The sequence below is a fragment of the Arvicanthis niloticus genome, chromosome 9 (genome assembly GCF_011762505.2).
Source record: "Arvicanthis niloticus isolate mArvNil1 chromosome 9, mArvNil1.pat.X, whole genome shotgun sequence".
NCBI classification, from domain to species: Eukaryota; Metazoa; Chordata; class Mammalia; order Rodentia; family Muridae; genus Arvicanthis; species Arvicanthis niloticus.
Window position 1 is genome coordinate 25,881,261 of NC_047666.1, and position 14,694 is coordinate 25,895,954.

Sequence of the window (14,694 nt, forward strand, 5' to 3'; positions counted from 1 at the left end):
AAACATTGATGGCCTCTGGCTTTCTCTCTGTGGCCCTTTTCCTTCCGATTTTAGACCCTCAGTGGACAGTCTCATCCACTCACCGTCTCCATCAGTCTTTCAAGCCATCCCTTTTCAGTGATGGCGTTACAGATCATAGCTTCTGCAAAAATACTTCCTACCCAAAGCTTGGACCTCTGCCTGGGACCCACAGGCAACACTTGCCTAGGTTCCAAAGTAGATCCTTTTGTAAAGTCCCCTGACATGCATGCTACCTGCTGGCTGGGTTGTCTTTTACCAGGACACACACATGGCTATATATGCTATTCCTGCCACCACAGGCTCCATGGTACAGGAAAGATAACCAAGGCCAGTACCAACTTCCTCTCTGCCAGTGTCCTGAGCTAGCATGACTGATTGTCTTGTGACAACAGTGCCCTCTTGAGGAATGTCTTTCAAAGACATTGCTGCCCTCAGTGGGCAGGTCTCCCTCCCATTCTAGCCTTCAGCTCACAATACTTTGTCACCCATCCACTGTGAGATGCAGCTCCTTTCTTCCATCTGGGAGGTTTGAGGTCGTTGTGGAAGCGATGCTATAATGACTTCCAAGGCTTGGCTGACTCCTGCTGGGTTCCTGGGACCCTGTCACACCTTTGGCAGTGGCAGTGCCCTTGGCCTGGCATTCTGTGAGGAAGCCAATGGGACCATGCAGCAAAGTCTGCAGAAAATGCCAGTGAAAAGAGGCAAGGCAATCCAGGCCATTCTGGTGCAGCCGCAGCTTCTCACTAAACTGAAGAGACAATCTAAGTCAGAACAGTCCAACTGAGTCCTTCTCAAATTCCTGCCCCACACACACACACACAAAAAAAAAAAAAAAAAAGAAAGACAATAAAATTATTATTGTTTTAAAGTATTGGGTATGTCTATGTGTGCGTGTATCTGTGTCTGTGTCTATGTCTGTGTCTATGTGCACTGGTACATATAAAGGCCAGAGGTCAGCCTAAGGTATTATTCCTCAGTGACTTCTTAGCCTTGTTTTTTGAGACATAGTCTCTTACTGGGACCTGAGGATCACCAGTTTGGCTAGGCTGTGTGGCTATCAGGCCTCAGGGTCCTGCTGGTCTCTGTCTCTCCAGCACAAAGAGGACACATACACATGACAGTCACCGTCACTTTCATCTACACCCTGGAACTCATATTCAGATCATTCTCATGTTTGTGTAGCAAGCACTTTACCGACGGTGCCATCTTCCCAGCCTGTAAGTCACTACGCTGTGAGTTTGGATACATTCAGGGTAACATAGCTGTAGACCAAGATGATTTTATTTTTAATTTACGTGCATGTGTATGTATCTGTGCATGAGTGCACCTTTGTGTAGTGCTCAGAGGCGAGAAGGGAGTGTTGGACATCCTGGAGCTGAAGTTACAGGCAATTGTGAGCCGCCCTCTGTAGGTGGTGAGAACTGAACTCAGGTCCTCTGCAAGAGCGGTATGTGCAATCCGCTGCTGAGCCGTCTGCTCAGCCCATAGAGATGATTTGGCATGCAGCGATCAGCACTGAGAACGGTGACCATGGAATCAGTTCTCTGTTGCCTCGAGAGGAAGCAGAATGGAGAAGTATGGAAGGAAAATGCAGTGGCCAAGGTAAGGTGATGTTGAGAGACTGATAATTGATATTTGATATTTGCTTCATACATGAATTCCAAAACCATTAGTGAAACCTACCCATTTAAAAAGTGGGCTAGAGCCAGGCAGTGGTGGTGCATGCCTTTAATCCCAGCACTTGGGAGGCAGAGGCAGGTGGATTTCTGAGTTCGAGGCCAGCCTGGTCTACAGAATGAGTTCCAGGACAGCCAGGACTACACAGAGAAACCCTGTCTCAAACAACAACAACAACAAAAGTGGGCTAGAATAGAGTGTTCTTAATTGAAGAAATAAAAATGGCTAAGAAATACCTCAAACGTGTTCACCATCCTTAGTGAGCAGGGAGATGCAAATTAAAACAACTTCGAGATTTTGTCTCACCCCAGTCAGAATGGTCAAGATCAACACAATTGACAACAGATGCTGCCTGGTTGTGGAGAAAGAGGACAAACCCTGATTAACTATTGACAGCAATGCAAATTGGTGCAGCTACTCTGGAAATCACTATAAAGAATTTGCATCAAACTATCATATGATCCAGCTATACCCCTCTTGGGCATCTGCCCAGAAAACTGGAGATCCTGCTCCCTCAGGCCTTGCTAAGCAATGCTTCTGGTTCCCTATTTACAATATCTAAGAAATGGAAAAAATTAAATGTCCTTCAACAGATGAATGGATAATAAAAATGTGGTACATATACACTATGGAATACTACTTGTCTGTAAAGAAAACTTTAACATGAAATTGGCAGGCAAAAGGATGGAACTAGAAAAGATCATGCTGAATGAGGTAACCCAGACCTAGAAAGACAAATGTTCTCTCTCAGTTGCAATTATAAAACATGGAGTAACCACAGAAACCAGAAGAGCATAAAGGGACCACAGTGTTGGGGAAGCTTGGGGGCGGGGACAACAGGAATAGGTGATATGAAGTGAGAAATGGAATAACATGGAGAAGGGTTCTGTGGCAGTTTGGATAAGAATCGCCCTATAGGCTCATATATTTGAATGCTTAGTCACCTGGGAGCGGTACTATTTGAGAAGGATCAGGAGGTGTGGCCTTGCTGGAAGAGGTGTGGCCTTGTTGAGGAAGTGTGTCACTGGAATTAGGCTTCAAAGTTTCAAAAGCCCATGCCAGTCCCAGTGTCTGTCTGTCTGTCTGTCTCTCTGTCTGTCTCTCTGTCTCTCTCTCCCTCTCCCTCTCTCTCTCCCTCTCCCCACTCCCTGCCTATAGATCAGGATATAACTCTCAACTATTTCTCCAGCACCATGTGTACCTGCATGCCACCATGCTCCTTGCCATGATGATGACAGACTAAACCTCTGAAACTGTAAGGCCCCAATTAAATGATTTCTTTTATGAGAGCTGCCATGGATATGGTGTCTCCTCATAGCAATAGAACAATGATTAAGACAAGCTCCAAATAAAGAAGAGGAAAGGAGATAAATACAGAAGGAGGAGAGACAGTCCTGATAAACCTCAAGGAATCATTATTTTATATTCACCTAAAATTATACACTATATATAAGTGCATGTGTATACAGATATGTACATACACACACATATATATGTATATATGTAAATCTATAAATATATGTGTAAATATATATATGAGGTTAAGCCACTTGGTTGATAACATTCTCCACAAAAGAGTAGACTAACAAAGCCCTAATACTAGACACAAGAAGCCTGCTTTCGAAGAGTTGGACAGTGTAGTCCAAGAGACTCCCAAAATTAGATTATCGATGTATTAATTAATTAATACATGTATTAATGTATGAATTAGATTATCGATGTAGTCCTTGGTTGCTTCTCGGGAGTGGGCTCCTGCTGCTGAAGACATCATCATGCACGACACACAACTCAAGCTGGATGTGACTGAAAGCCTCTGTTCTGTAGTCTAGCTTTCTTGGTTCCAGAAAATACTATGCAAGCTGACAAGGGAAAGAAGCAACTAAACAGACCTACCCAGCAGCAACACCTATGAACCACAATTATCATCATGGCAGGGTATGCCCAAAGGTAGGAGAAGTAGCTCTCATCTATCTGTGGCAACCGACAGCTGTCTAATTGGATTTAAGGCTCACTCGACAAGAGGGAAATCATGCCCTGGTGCTGGAAACCCAGCCAGCTTCCTAGGGCTGATGAAGTTAGGGACATTAGAGTCTCAGCCATCCTTACTACATTCTAAATCTTAACTCTTGGGGGGGGGGGGGTGGAGAGGTGTAGCTTCTGCAAAAGTACATCCTACCCAAAGCATCCCAGCTTTTTTGGTTTTGGGGTTTTGGGGTTTTTTTTGTTTTTTTTGTTTTTTTGTTTTTTTGTTTTTTTGTTTTTTTTTGAGACAAAGGTTTCCCTGTGTAGCCCTGGCTGGCCTGGAACTAGTTATGTAGACTCAATTGACCTCAAAGATGGAGCTTTGCCTGCCTCTGCCTCCTAAGGATTGGAATTAAACTGCCCAAATTCTCCAAACACTCAAAGCCAACATCTGCAGCCTGGATTTCCACCCCTATGGTAAGTTTGTGGCCTTAGGTTCCCAGGACACAAACATCAAGCTCTAGGTCTGTAAGAGCCAAAGTTATGTGCCAGCTTTAATTACTGTGCCTAAGAGATCCATAAAATTAAAATGCCTCTAGCCTGTGAGCCCCTTGCCCAAGGACAGGTACTTCCTGAAATGCTGGGGGCTATTGTTTATGTAAGATAATAAACCAAATGTTTTCACTTCCTTAAACAAGTTTGGTTAACCCAACTGCACCAGATCACATGTAGCCAGGAAGTACATAGCCTTATGGGTTTGCTTTTATAAACATCTGGCCAACATGGCCATTTTCTGGAAACCCTGGAATGGACCTGACCAAAGTCCATTATCCTAGCCAGTATTTAATTAAAGCTTGCTTTAAATTTGGCTCAAAATTGTGGTAGTGGTCTTATTTTCACCCTGTGGAATAAATAGAACATCAGGAGGAAATATCATGTCTTCCTATCTAGGGGATATAAGAACCAAATGTAAGAACTTCAGGTCTCAGCTTGAACTCAAAATTAAAAGATCCTTAAATTTGAGTCAAATATTAGCTGCCCCCAGGCACATTCCTGGAAGAGCACATTCCAAAGACTCAAACAAACATTCCAGGAAGAAAGACCCAAGATGGGAGTTTATGAGCCCTTAACACAGTAAAACCTGGGTAAACAGAAGCTACTTAAGCTGACCTTCTTTGTTGTAAAAAAATAAGGTGCAAATTTGAGTTACTTAGAAACCAGGCCTGGGAACAGAAACCGAGCCTGGGAAGGCTGTTAGAGTTTGGTCTTTATGGTTATTGTTTAAGAAGTAATTGTATAACTGCCCTTGGAAATTCTGTAAAAATAGTATATAAGCTGCCCTTAGCTTTAATTCAGGGTTCTTCTTGCCTGCATGCAGGAGAACCCCAGTGCACTGGTTGTCATCTTGTCATCAATAAACCTCATGTTATTGCAGCAAATCCCGTCCATGAGTGTCTCTGTGGGATCGCGTCCCCTAGTTTTGGATCTTTAGCGTCCAACAGGGACACGGCCAGGCTATGTGGTGTCTCTGGTTCAGCCCTAGTAAGCAATGGCTAGCACCATCAGCAGGTGACCACATAGTGAAGCTCTGGGATCTGACAGCAGGCAAGGTGATGTCTGAGTTCCCTGGTCACACAGGGCCTGTCATCCTGGTGGAGTTTCACCCCAGTGAGTATCTCCTAGGTTTTGGCAGCCCTGACAGGACAATCCACTTCTGGGACCTGGAGACGTTTTAGATGAGCTGCCTTGAAGGGGATCCAGGGCCTGTCAGGGGCATTCTCTTCAATCCTGATGGTTGCTGCTTGTACAGTGGCTGTCAGGACTCACTGTGTGTCTGTAGCTGGAAGCCTGAGCACTGCTTTGATGTGGTCCTTGTCAACTGGGACAAGGTAGCTGACTGGGCCATCTATGATGATGAGCTGATAAGTGTGGCCTTCTCCCACAGTAATATCTCCTCTTATGTGGTGGACCTGACAAGAGTCCCCAGGACAGGCACTGTGACCCAGGACCCTGTGCAGGCTAGCCAACCCCTGACAGCTGGCCACCAACCCTGGTGTCTCCCTCCGCCACATCTATGGCTGGCCCACCATGACCTGCAGCAAGCCTCAGAGGGTAGAGCACAGCTCAGAGAGTAAGTAGCACAGTCCCAACAGTGAAGATGACAGGGACAAGCGTGAGTCCCAGGCCAAGACCCAGAATTCTGAGGACTACAATGAGCTCTTCCAGCCCAAGAACAGCATCACTTGGACACCACCCTGGAGAAGTGAGCTCTTCTCAGCACTCCCAGAGGATGACACAGTCACAGCAAAGGAGGCCTCAAAACCCAGTCTAGCCATGGATGTGCAGTTGCTGGTGCCAGATCTCGAGGTCCCAGACTAACCTCCAGTCATGACTTCCATTCCTGCACCCAAGACTGAGCCTGTTATCATTCCTGCACATAGAATGAGTCCACTGGCCTAATCTGACTTCCTGCCTGCTTCAAAGGTCCCCAGCAGGCAAGGCTGGTAGATTAGAATAGCATGTCACAGGTAGGTAAAGGCCACGATGCCATTTGTGAGCTGCTCACCAGCCGCCACAAGGATCCAGACACTATATTATGCCATGTGGACCCCAGGACGTACCAAGACATCTGTGGACTTGAGTAGCCATCAGTGACCTATCTGTGGTGGTGGACCTCTCGTACATTGGCAAAAGAAAGCCTCTCCGTGGAAGCTGGACCTGTGCACCACCAGGCTGCCGCAGGTGAAGACACTTCTACGGATTGAGTATGAGAGTATGTCCAGACTGGATGTACCTCCCTGAAGCTGATTCTGCAGCAGTTCCTGGCCCTCATCACTGACATTTTGGCAGCCCAGCCCTCTGTGGGTGTGAACATCAGCCAAGAAGAGAGGCTACACATGTACCAACCGTGCTTCAGACAACTCAAGAGTAGCAGTACCCTTGTCAAGAGCAAGTTGGGTCTGAAAGGCCTCAATGCCTTTTGTGGGCTGCTCCTACTCACAGCCAGTTTAGACTGAGGAGCTCATGGTGGGAGCATCAGCAGCCCCCACTGGCTTAACCTCACACTCCACTTTGCTGTGTGCTCATGGCCTGTGAGCCTCAGCCTGGCCTCCAGTCTTGCCCTGATAACCATCCTCCACAGTTGTGGACTCGGAGCTTCCTCTCAGACGGCAGCTTGAAGTCTTTGACAGCCCTTGCTTCTTGGAAGCCTCAGAACTGCTGCTATAACTTATCAGGCAGAGTTATAAATGTATAATTGTTTCTAACTTCCTTCAAAAAAAAAAAAATGGCAGCCACCATGCCTGGTTCTCTAAATCCTATGCTTACACCACAGATAAGTGTAACCACCATCTCTCACGCAAGAAGCTTCTCGTTACAATAAACAGAGCCCATCACAGAAAACCACAACTCAACATAATGCAGAGATCAATGGATCATGGGAATCCCAGTCCCAACAGATACATCTGCATCACAACTCCAGAATTTACAGCTCAGGAAACATGGGGGAAACAGGAATGAGAAGCTTCTAGAAGTCGAAATACCAGGAAATCTGCTGTGCAATAGTCTCTCCTAAACATGACTACATAAACAAGACAAGAACAACAGCGATATCAATGAACCTGTTATCGTGGGAAATCGTGTGGTGTCCCACTCCTAGATGAAGAACAGCAGGCAAGTATTGACAGCTGGGAAAAAGGAGAGTTAGCCTCTCCCAGGGATGAGCCCTTTCATTGGTTGTCCAATGCAGGGTGGTCAGCCTTGAAACCATATACACACAAACAACAAAAAACAAGCCCAGCAGGTCCTGATATATGTATGCATCATATATGTATATATGTTATATATGTATATGTGTATATTGTATATACATATACATGTTATATACGTGTTATGTATATGCATATATATATATATATATATATATATATAACAAATAATCAAAGATAAAGAGGTTGAGAGGAAGGTAGAGAGAGTCAGAGGGAGGGAGGAAGGCTTTATTTCAGTTCACAGTTTAAGGATATCATCCTTTCTGGTGGAAGCCCTAGCACCAGGGCCATGAGGCAGCCCCTGGTCACACTGTTCTGTTGTTCAACTTGCTTTCTTACTTTCATTCAAGCTGGGAATCCTTCCTGTCAAGCAGGCCTACCTATAGTTGGGTTGGGTCTTCCTACCTCAGTTGACCTGATCTAGATACTCTGTTAAGGACAAATCCAGAGATTTCTCTTAGGTGGTTACAGATCCTGTCAGGTTGACAATCAAGGTTAACCATCAGAGATCCCAAGAGCCAGTCACAGGTAGGCCCTCCATCTTTGTTACACAACTAGGAGAGGGTAGGGGTTCATCTACCTCAGCTGGAAGGAGAAAACCATCCCCCAAAATTGTCCTCAGAGAGATCTTTGCTTTACCCACACATGTGTGTGGGTTCTATGATCACTAGTTCTAGGCCAGCCTAGGCTACAGAGCTAAGTTCTCTCAAAAAAAAAAAAAAAAAAATCAAAAGAAGCTCTTTCTCATGCATAATGTCCATCCCTCATACAATATACATATATGTAAATGAATTTATAATTCTAGGTAGCCCATATAAAAGTCACCCAATCCAGGTATTTTATTTAGAAGCTGTAAGCCTAGGTGGAGCAGGTTTGGGGCTGTTCTAACTTATTTACCAGCCATAATGTCCCTTGTTACTTGCTATTTCTCCTGGCCATGTGCTCATGGTCCATCTCTTCTCACCACTGCCTCCTCCACCTCCATGCCCTTTCTTCTCTCTCTCTCTCTCTCTCTCTCTCTCTCTCTCTCTCTCTCTCTCTCTCCTTGCAACCTCCTCACTTGATCTATCCTCAAGTCCCACCTTTCTCTCTCTCTACTGCCCAATCTAGCCTTTTATTGACCAGTTAAATGGGTGAGCAAGGTTTACATAGAATCACTTGCCTTACATGAGGATCTGCTCATGGGGCAACCAGATCTTGAGAGCCAGTATTGAGCATTAGAATACAAACAGCATCAGACCAATCTACTATATATACAAATACATACATATATTTGATATGCATTGGTATATACATACCTACTTTCTCGTAAGTCTCTAAGGATCACCTGCTGAGATAGCTACCCTCTACCATACAGGAACAAGAAATTAGACTAGGGACAAACGGATAGTGATAGAAATAGAGACCATTGATTAAGAAAGATAAATGGGGGACTGAAGAGTTGGTTAGGTGGTTAAGAGTGAGTGTTGTTTCTCCAGAGGACTCAAATTCAGTTCCCACCATCTATGCCCTACTGTTCACAACTGCCTGTAACTCTAGCTCCAGAAGGTCTGACACCTTTGGCCACTGCAGGCACCTGCACCTATCTGCATATGTGGACATATATGCAAGTTCTCATGTATGTGTGTGTGTGTGTGTGTGTGTGTGTGCACAGAAAGAGAGAGAGAGACAAAGAGAGAGAGAGTGAGAGAGAGAGAGAGAGAGAGAGAGAGAGTTGAAATAGAGAGCAATAGAGCAAAAGACATTTCTAAGAGTGGGAGTGGACCAAGGAGTGGGGACAAGTCCAAGACTCAAAGGCCCGGAGCCTGAGTGACAACTTTTCTAGGTCATTTACATAGCCCCTCCTTCCTTGGCCTTTGGAGATTTGGTGGGAGTTCTCACTCTACACGTGCTATTTTGATATATACAGTCTGTGGTGGGTGAGGTTTCCTGTCTTCCTCTGCCATTGTTTTTATTTTCCTCATGTGCCAACCTCAATACCTCTGCTCTATTCCTCTCCACTCTGTTTCACCTTAGAAAGACATCCCTGTTCAACTGTCCAGAGTTCTTTATGGGCAGGGCAGCTGGAGGAGGGAGTGGGAGAGGGCTTGCTTCAAGCTGAAGGTGGTAAGAAGAAAAATTCCAGTTGCAGCAATCAGATTGTCAGTACCAAAGACTGAGTCAGAGACGGAGGCCAGCAAGCAGCCTCTGAGCTGGTGGAGGCCCAACAGCGTTCTATGATCCAAGTGGAAAGAGTGTGTCACAGCGGTGAGCAGGTGAGGCCTGTCATCAGGACAGTCAGGTAGCAGTCCACCTGTCAGGATGGAAAATAAATCCACATGGCTGCTCCCTGCCGTGGGCTGCCTTTTCCATGCCACCCCCTGGTGGGCTGGTACATCTGGGCAAGTGACAGGGCCATGAGTATTTGTGGAGAACCTGATTGCTACCAAAAATAATAATCATTTTAAGTGTTGTTGGGTGAGCTGTCATTTCACATGAACTGGTCAGTCCCCACTCTCTTCCACGCTCATTAATTAGGACAGGATGTTCTGAGATTATTTTTACATTGTTAAGGTTAGAACTCGGGGCCTTGGACATAATAGAAAAGTTTTTTTTATCAGACACAGAAAATAATTTGTTCATAATTAAAGGATATGTTTTCGTAGTTAAAGCCATGCACAGCAAGCATGACAGAGTTGGGATCCCTGGAAACCCATGATTCCACAAAATGTTAGGCAAAATGGCTGCCTGTAAACCCAACACTCAGGAGGCAGAGACAGGGGGTCCCAGGGCAAGCTGACTGACTAGACTAGTCAAATCTGTGACCTGTGGGTTCCTCAAGAGCACCTGCATCAGCAAATAGAGTGGAGAGTAATTGAGGAAGACACCAGTGTCCTCTTCACCACATGTGTGCCCATGCACATACATGTACCTATTCACATTCCAACATGCATACACAGAGCGCACACTCATACCCTGGCAAAAGAAAAAAAATGTTAAAAGAATTTCAATCCAGTCGAGTTAGACTCATTTGTTGTAGAAAACTTGGAAACTCATGTAAACATTGGAAAGATAATTATAATAGCTTATAATCCTATGACCCACATATGGTGGAAACACTAACACATTGCAGTATGGCATAACTCTAGGTTCTTCATCCGTGTTATTTAATAAACATTTGTCTTCATTGTTTCTGAGCCAGTGTCTCATGTAGTCCAGGCTAGCCTCATACCTATAGTCCCAGCACTCAAGAGGCTGAGGAAAGAGGAACAGATTCAACCTGAGTTACACCAAAAGCTAATTAATAAAGGTTCGGTGGGTGAGAGCACTTGTGTCTGCATAAAGATCTGAGATCGAATCCAAGGAACTCACAGGGAATGCTAGGTGTTGGGGCTGGAGAAGTGGCTCAGGCAATTAAGGTCCCTGGCTGCTATTCCTGTCACCCACCCCGTGGCTCACAACTGTCTGCAACTCCAGTCCCAGAGGGTCTGATACCACATGGTTGGTGCCCAGGCATGCATGTGGTACACAGACATACATGTAGACAAAATATCTATACACAGTAAGTAAATAAATAAATACTTTTTTAAAAATTAAAAAGCCAGGTATAGCTGTGCAGATGCATACACACACACGTGTGCATACATATCCAATTGTACAAACACACACACACACACACTATACTTTCTTTGCCCTCTGCTACGTACCCTCCATGGTGCCAACAGGGAAAAAAGAAAATCCTGGCGGTTGTCTCCAGTTTCACAGCTTCCATTGTTCAGTGGGAAAGCGAGTCTGCTAAGCATGTAGCTAGGCTTAGATGGTCCTGCCTGTCTGGGGTTCTGAGCTATAAGCTGAGGCTGTTTGTCCTAAGGCCCAGAGTTATTGTGGGAACTTTATCATATTTGACCCACCCCAGCACCGATCTTCCGAATGGCACCTCTCCCCACCCATCACACACCCCAGAGCTCCAGAAACGTTGACTTAATGACACAAATCAATAGACACATTTTCAGAAGTGGAAGGCAACTTTGTTTATTATACGTGACCCACAGTAGTCCTGGCCCACACAGGGTAGGAGCTGTTCACCTGCTGTCTAATCAGAAACCTCCTGCAGTGTGAAGTCACTGACATCCTGATACTGCCTCCGCCCTTCTGTTACTCTTCCTGTTGAGCTGGATGTGTTTGTGCTGTCTGTACTGCCTGTATTCACCATAGATTAAATGAGTCCTCAGCAACTGTGTGTCCCTTGAAAGATCCCATTTCTAGTCCCTCGAACCCAGGACTCATCCAAGCATCCATCCAACCCACTGAGGGTCCCTGCAAGTGTCAGACAGGGAAGTGAAGTCACAGAAGAGGTGAGAAATAACCCACTGAGGGGTCCCTGCAAGTGTCAGACAGGGAAGTGAAGTCACAGAAGACGTGAGAAATAACCCACTGAGGGTCCCTGCAAGTGTCAGACAGGGAAGTGAAGTCACAGAAAAGGTGAGAAATAAAAATCTGGTTCAGCTGGGCAGTGGTGGCAGCCCACACCTTTAATCCTAGCACTTGGAAGGCAGAGGCAAGTGAATCTCTGTGAGTTCAAGACCAGCCTGATCTACAGAGCTACTTCTAAGAAAGCCAGAGCTACACCTGTCTTGGGGGGGGGGGGGAAGCACAACCAAAAAAGGAAGGAAGGGAGGGAGAGAGGGAGGGAGGAAGGGAGGGACAAAAAGGAAAAGGAAAAAAGAAAACCTGGTTCAGATTGACTTTGTCGCTGGGCAGTGGTAGCGCAAGCCTTTAATCCCAGCACTTGAGTGGCAGAGGCAGGCGGATTTCTGAGTTCAAGGCCAAGCTGGTCTACAGAGTGAGTTCCAGGACAGCCAGGGCTATACAGAGAAACCCTGTCTTGAAAAAAACAAAAAACAAAACAAAACAAACAAAAAAAAAAACCAAACACCCCCCCCCCCAAAAAAAAAAAAAAAGACTTTGTCAAGCTGGATCAGACTTCAGTGAGTCTAATGGCAGGCAGTTCATTGTCAGCACACTTAAAACACAATACAACATTTGGGAAGAGGTTTCCAGGCAGCAATCTTTCCAATCCTGGCACACAATAAAGCTTAAGGTGTGACAACTTAGAAACTCATTTACAAAATGCATGTGACAATGAGGGTGGATTCTATAGCTAAAGGCCTAGAATTTAGTGTGGTCTCATAAAGGTTGGCAGGCTATAAGACACATGTGACATCTCCCCTAAGGATGGGTAACAGTCCAGGGAGGAGAAAGAGTCTGGGATAATCATTCTGGGGAATTGGAGTGAGGTCTGCCTCTAAAGCAAAAGATGGGTGAGGTCTGGTTCTACAAATAGCAAAAAGGTCATTAGGTCATTAACGAGATCCATGCCCAGCCTTCTGGGCAAGGGAAACAGGTATTTTATCTCCTCTGTTGAGAAGAGGCCCCTGTGTGTTTAACATTCTTGGTTTCCCTAGTGATCTGTGGGAGCAAGGACCTTTGTGTCCCACCACACCCCACCACACCCATCCAGTCCTCAGAAGGACCCTGTTAAGGTTTGGATCCAAAGGCTCCTACTAGTCTGTGGCACTGCCAGGAGATGGTGGACCTTTAAGAGGTAAGACCCAGTGAGAAGCAGTTAAGCTCCTCCTCTCTGCTCCCAGCTGCACACTTTGCCACAGTATGCCATCTCCCACGGGGCCAAAGGTGGCAGGCAATTGGCCTTGAGCTGGAGCCACCAAATCCTTGAGCCAAAGTAAAGCTTCCCTCCTCGCTGAGTTGATTGGCTTGGCTGACTTGTGCGGTCTTGGAAGGAATCTCCCATTCACTCCAACACTTCCACGTTTCCCTCAGGGGTCTCAGCCTCTTTGATGGACCATATGAGGAGTAAATGGGAATCATAGAGATGGGTGAACAGTTCATTGTATGGGTGAAGAAATCAAGTCTCAGAGAAAAGGTCAGCCCAGAAGCAAAGGCTTCTGTCAAAGCTCCATGCCATGAAGCAGACAAGAGTGCGGCAGATGGACTCAGGTCTTAGTCTTCAGAGGCCAGAAGAGGTAGTCAGATCACCCAGAACTGAGTTCTAGACAGTTGCGAGCCACATGTGGGTGCTGGGAATGGATCTGGGGGCCCTGAAAGAGCAGGATGTGCCCTTGGCTGCTGGGTCTTCTCCCTATTTCCTGTTTCCTTTGTTAAACTATGGGACAAAACAAACCTTCCCTCGCTTAAATTGTTCCTTTAAGATTTTATTCATTTTATTTCATGTGTATGAATGTCAGCTTGCATGTATGTCTGCATCCTGTGTGTATGCAGTACCCAAGAGGCCGGAAGAGGATTCTGATCCTCTACAACTGGAGTTTCAGGTGTTTGTAAGCCACTGTGTGGGTGCTGGGAATCGAACCCGGGCCATGTGCAAGGGTAGCCAGTGCTCTCACCTTCTGAGCCATCATCTCTCCAACAGTTCACTACTTCTTGTCAGGCATTTTGTCAAAGGAACAAGACTAGAACTTACATGCTGGCCACAGCCAGCTCCACAAACTGTTATCCAGGCCATCGCTGTGTTTGCTATGACAGCCACACTAATAAGAGAGTGAGAGAAAGAAACACAAAATTTCCAGCACCAATAATAACTGTTTACCTTGTTTCTCACAGACACAATCTCAAAGCCACCTCCACACCTAGGAATTAATCATGCCATTCACACTTTACAGAGGGAGGAAGGGTGGCTCTCCCATCACTGGAGGCTGCATACTTAGAGACTGAGAACACAGACAGCAGTTTGATGCTCAGCCCAAGATGGAATCTGCAGACTGTGTTTCCTCGGCCCCAGACTTCATTAACTTTCTTGATCATAATACATAGTGAAAGAGCATAATCCGGGAGCTGGAGAGATGGCTAAGCAGTTCAGAACACTGTTCTCACAGAGGACTGACTTCAGTTCCCATCACCAACACTGGGCAGCTTACAACTACCTTTAGAGGATCCAACATCCTCTTCTGGCCTCTGTAGGTGCCTGCACTTACACACACATGCACACACACATATACACATGCACACAAACTTAAAATTAACTTCAAAGACAATTTTTAAAGGGGTGGTTGCTTGTTCTTGCAGAGGACCCTGTTTAGTTCCCAGAATCCACAGTAGCTCACAAATGCCCCCAACTCCAGTTGTAAGTGATCCAACCTGGCCTCCAAGGGCTCCTGCATGCATTTGATCCACATATATGTATGCATGTTTACACACACACACCTGGAATAAACTCTTTCATGAAACAGTTATTTGACCATGATGTATTAAT

At 45.7% G+C, this 14,694-nt stretch overlaps 1 pseudogene; it reads left to right on the forward strand.

Annotated features, from left to right (window-relative positions):
- Positions 1-1,551: 1,551 nt before the first annotated feature.
- On the forward strand, positions 1,552-6,677 carry LOC117715684 (katanin p80 WD40 repeat-containing subunit B1 pseudogene; annotated as a pseudogene).
- Positions 6,678-14,694: the final 8,017 nt, after the last annotated feature.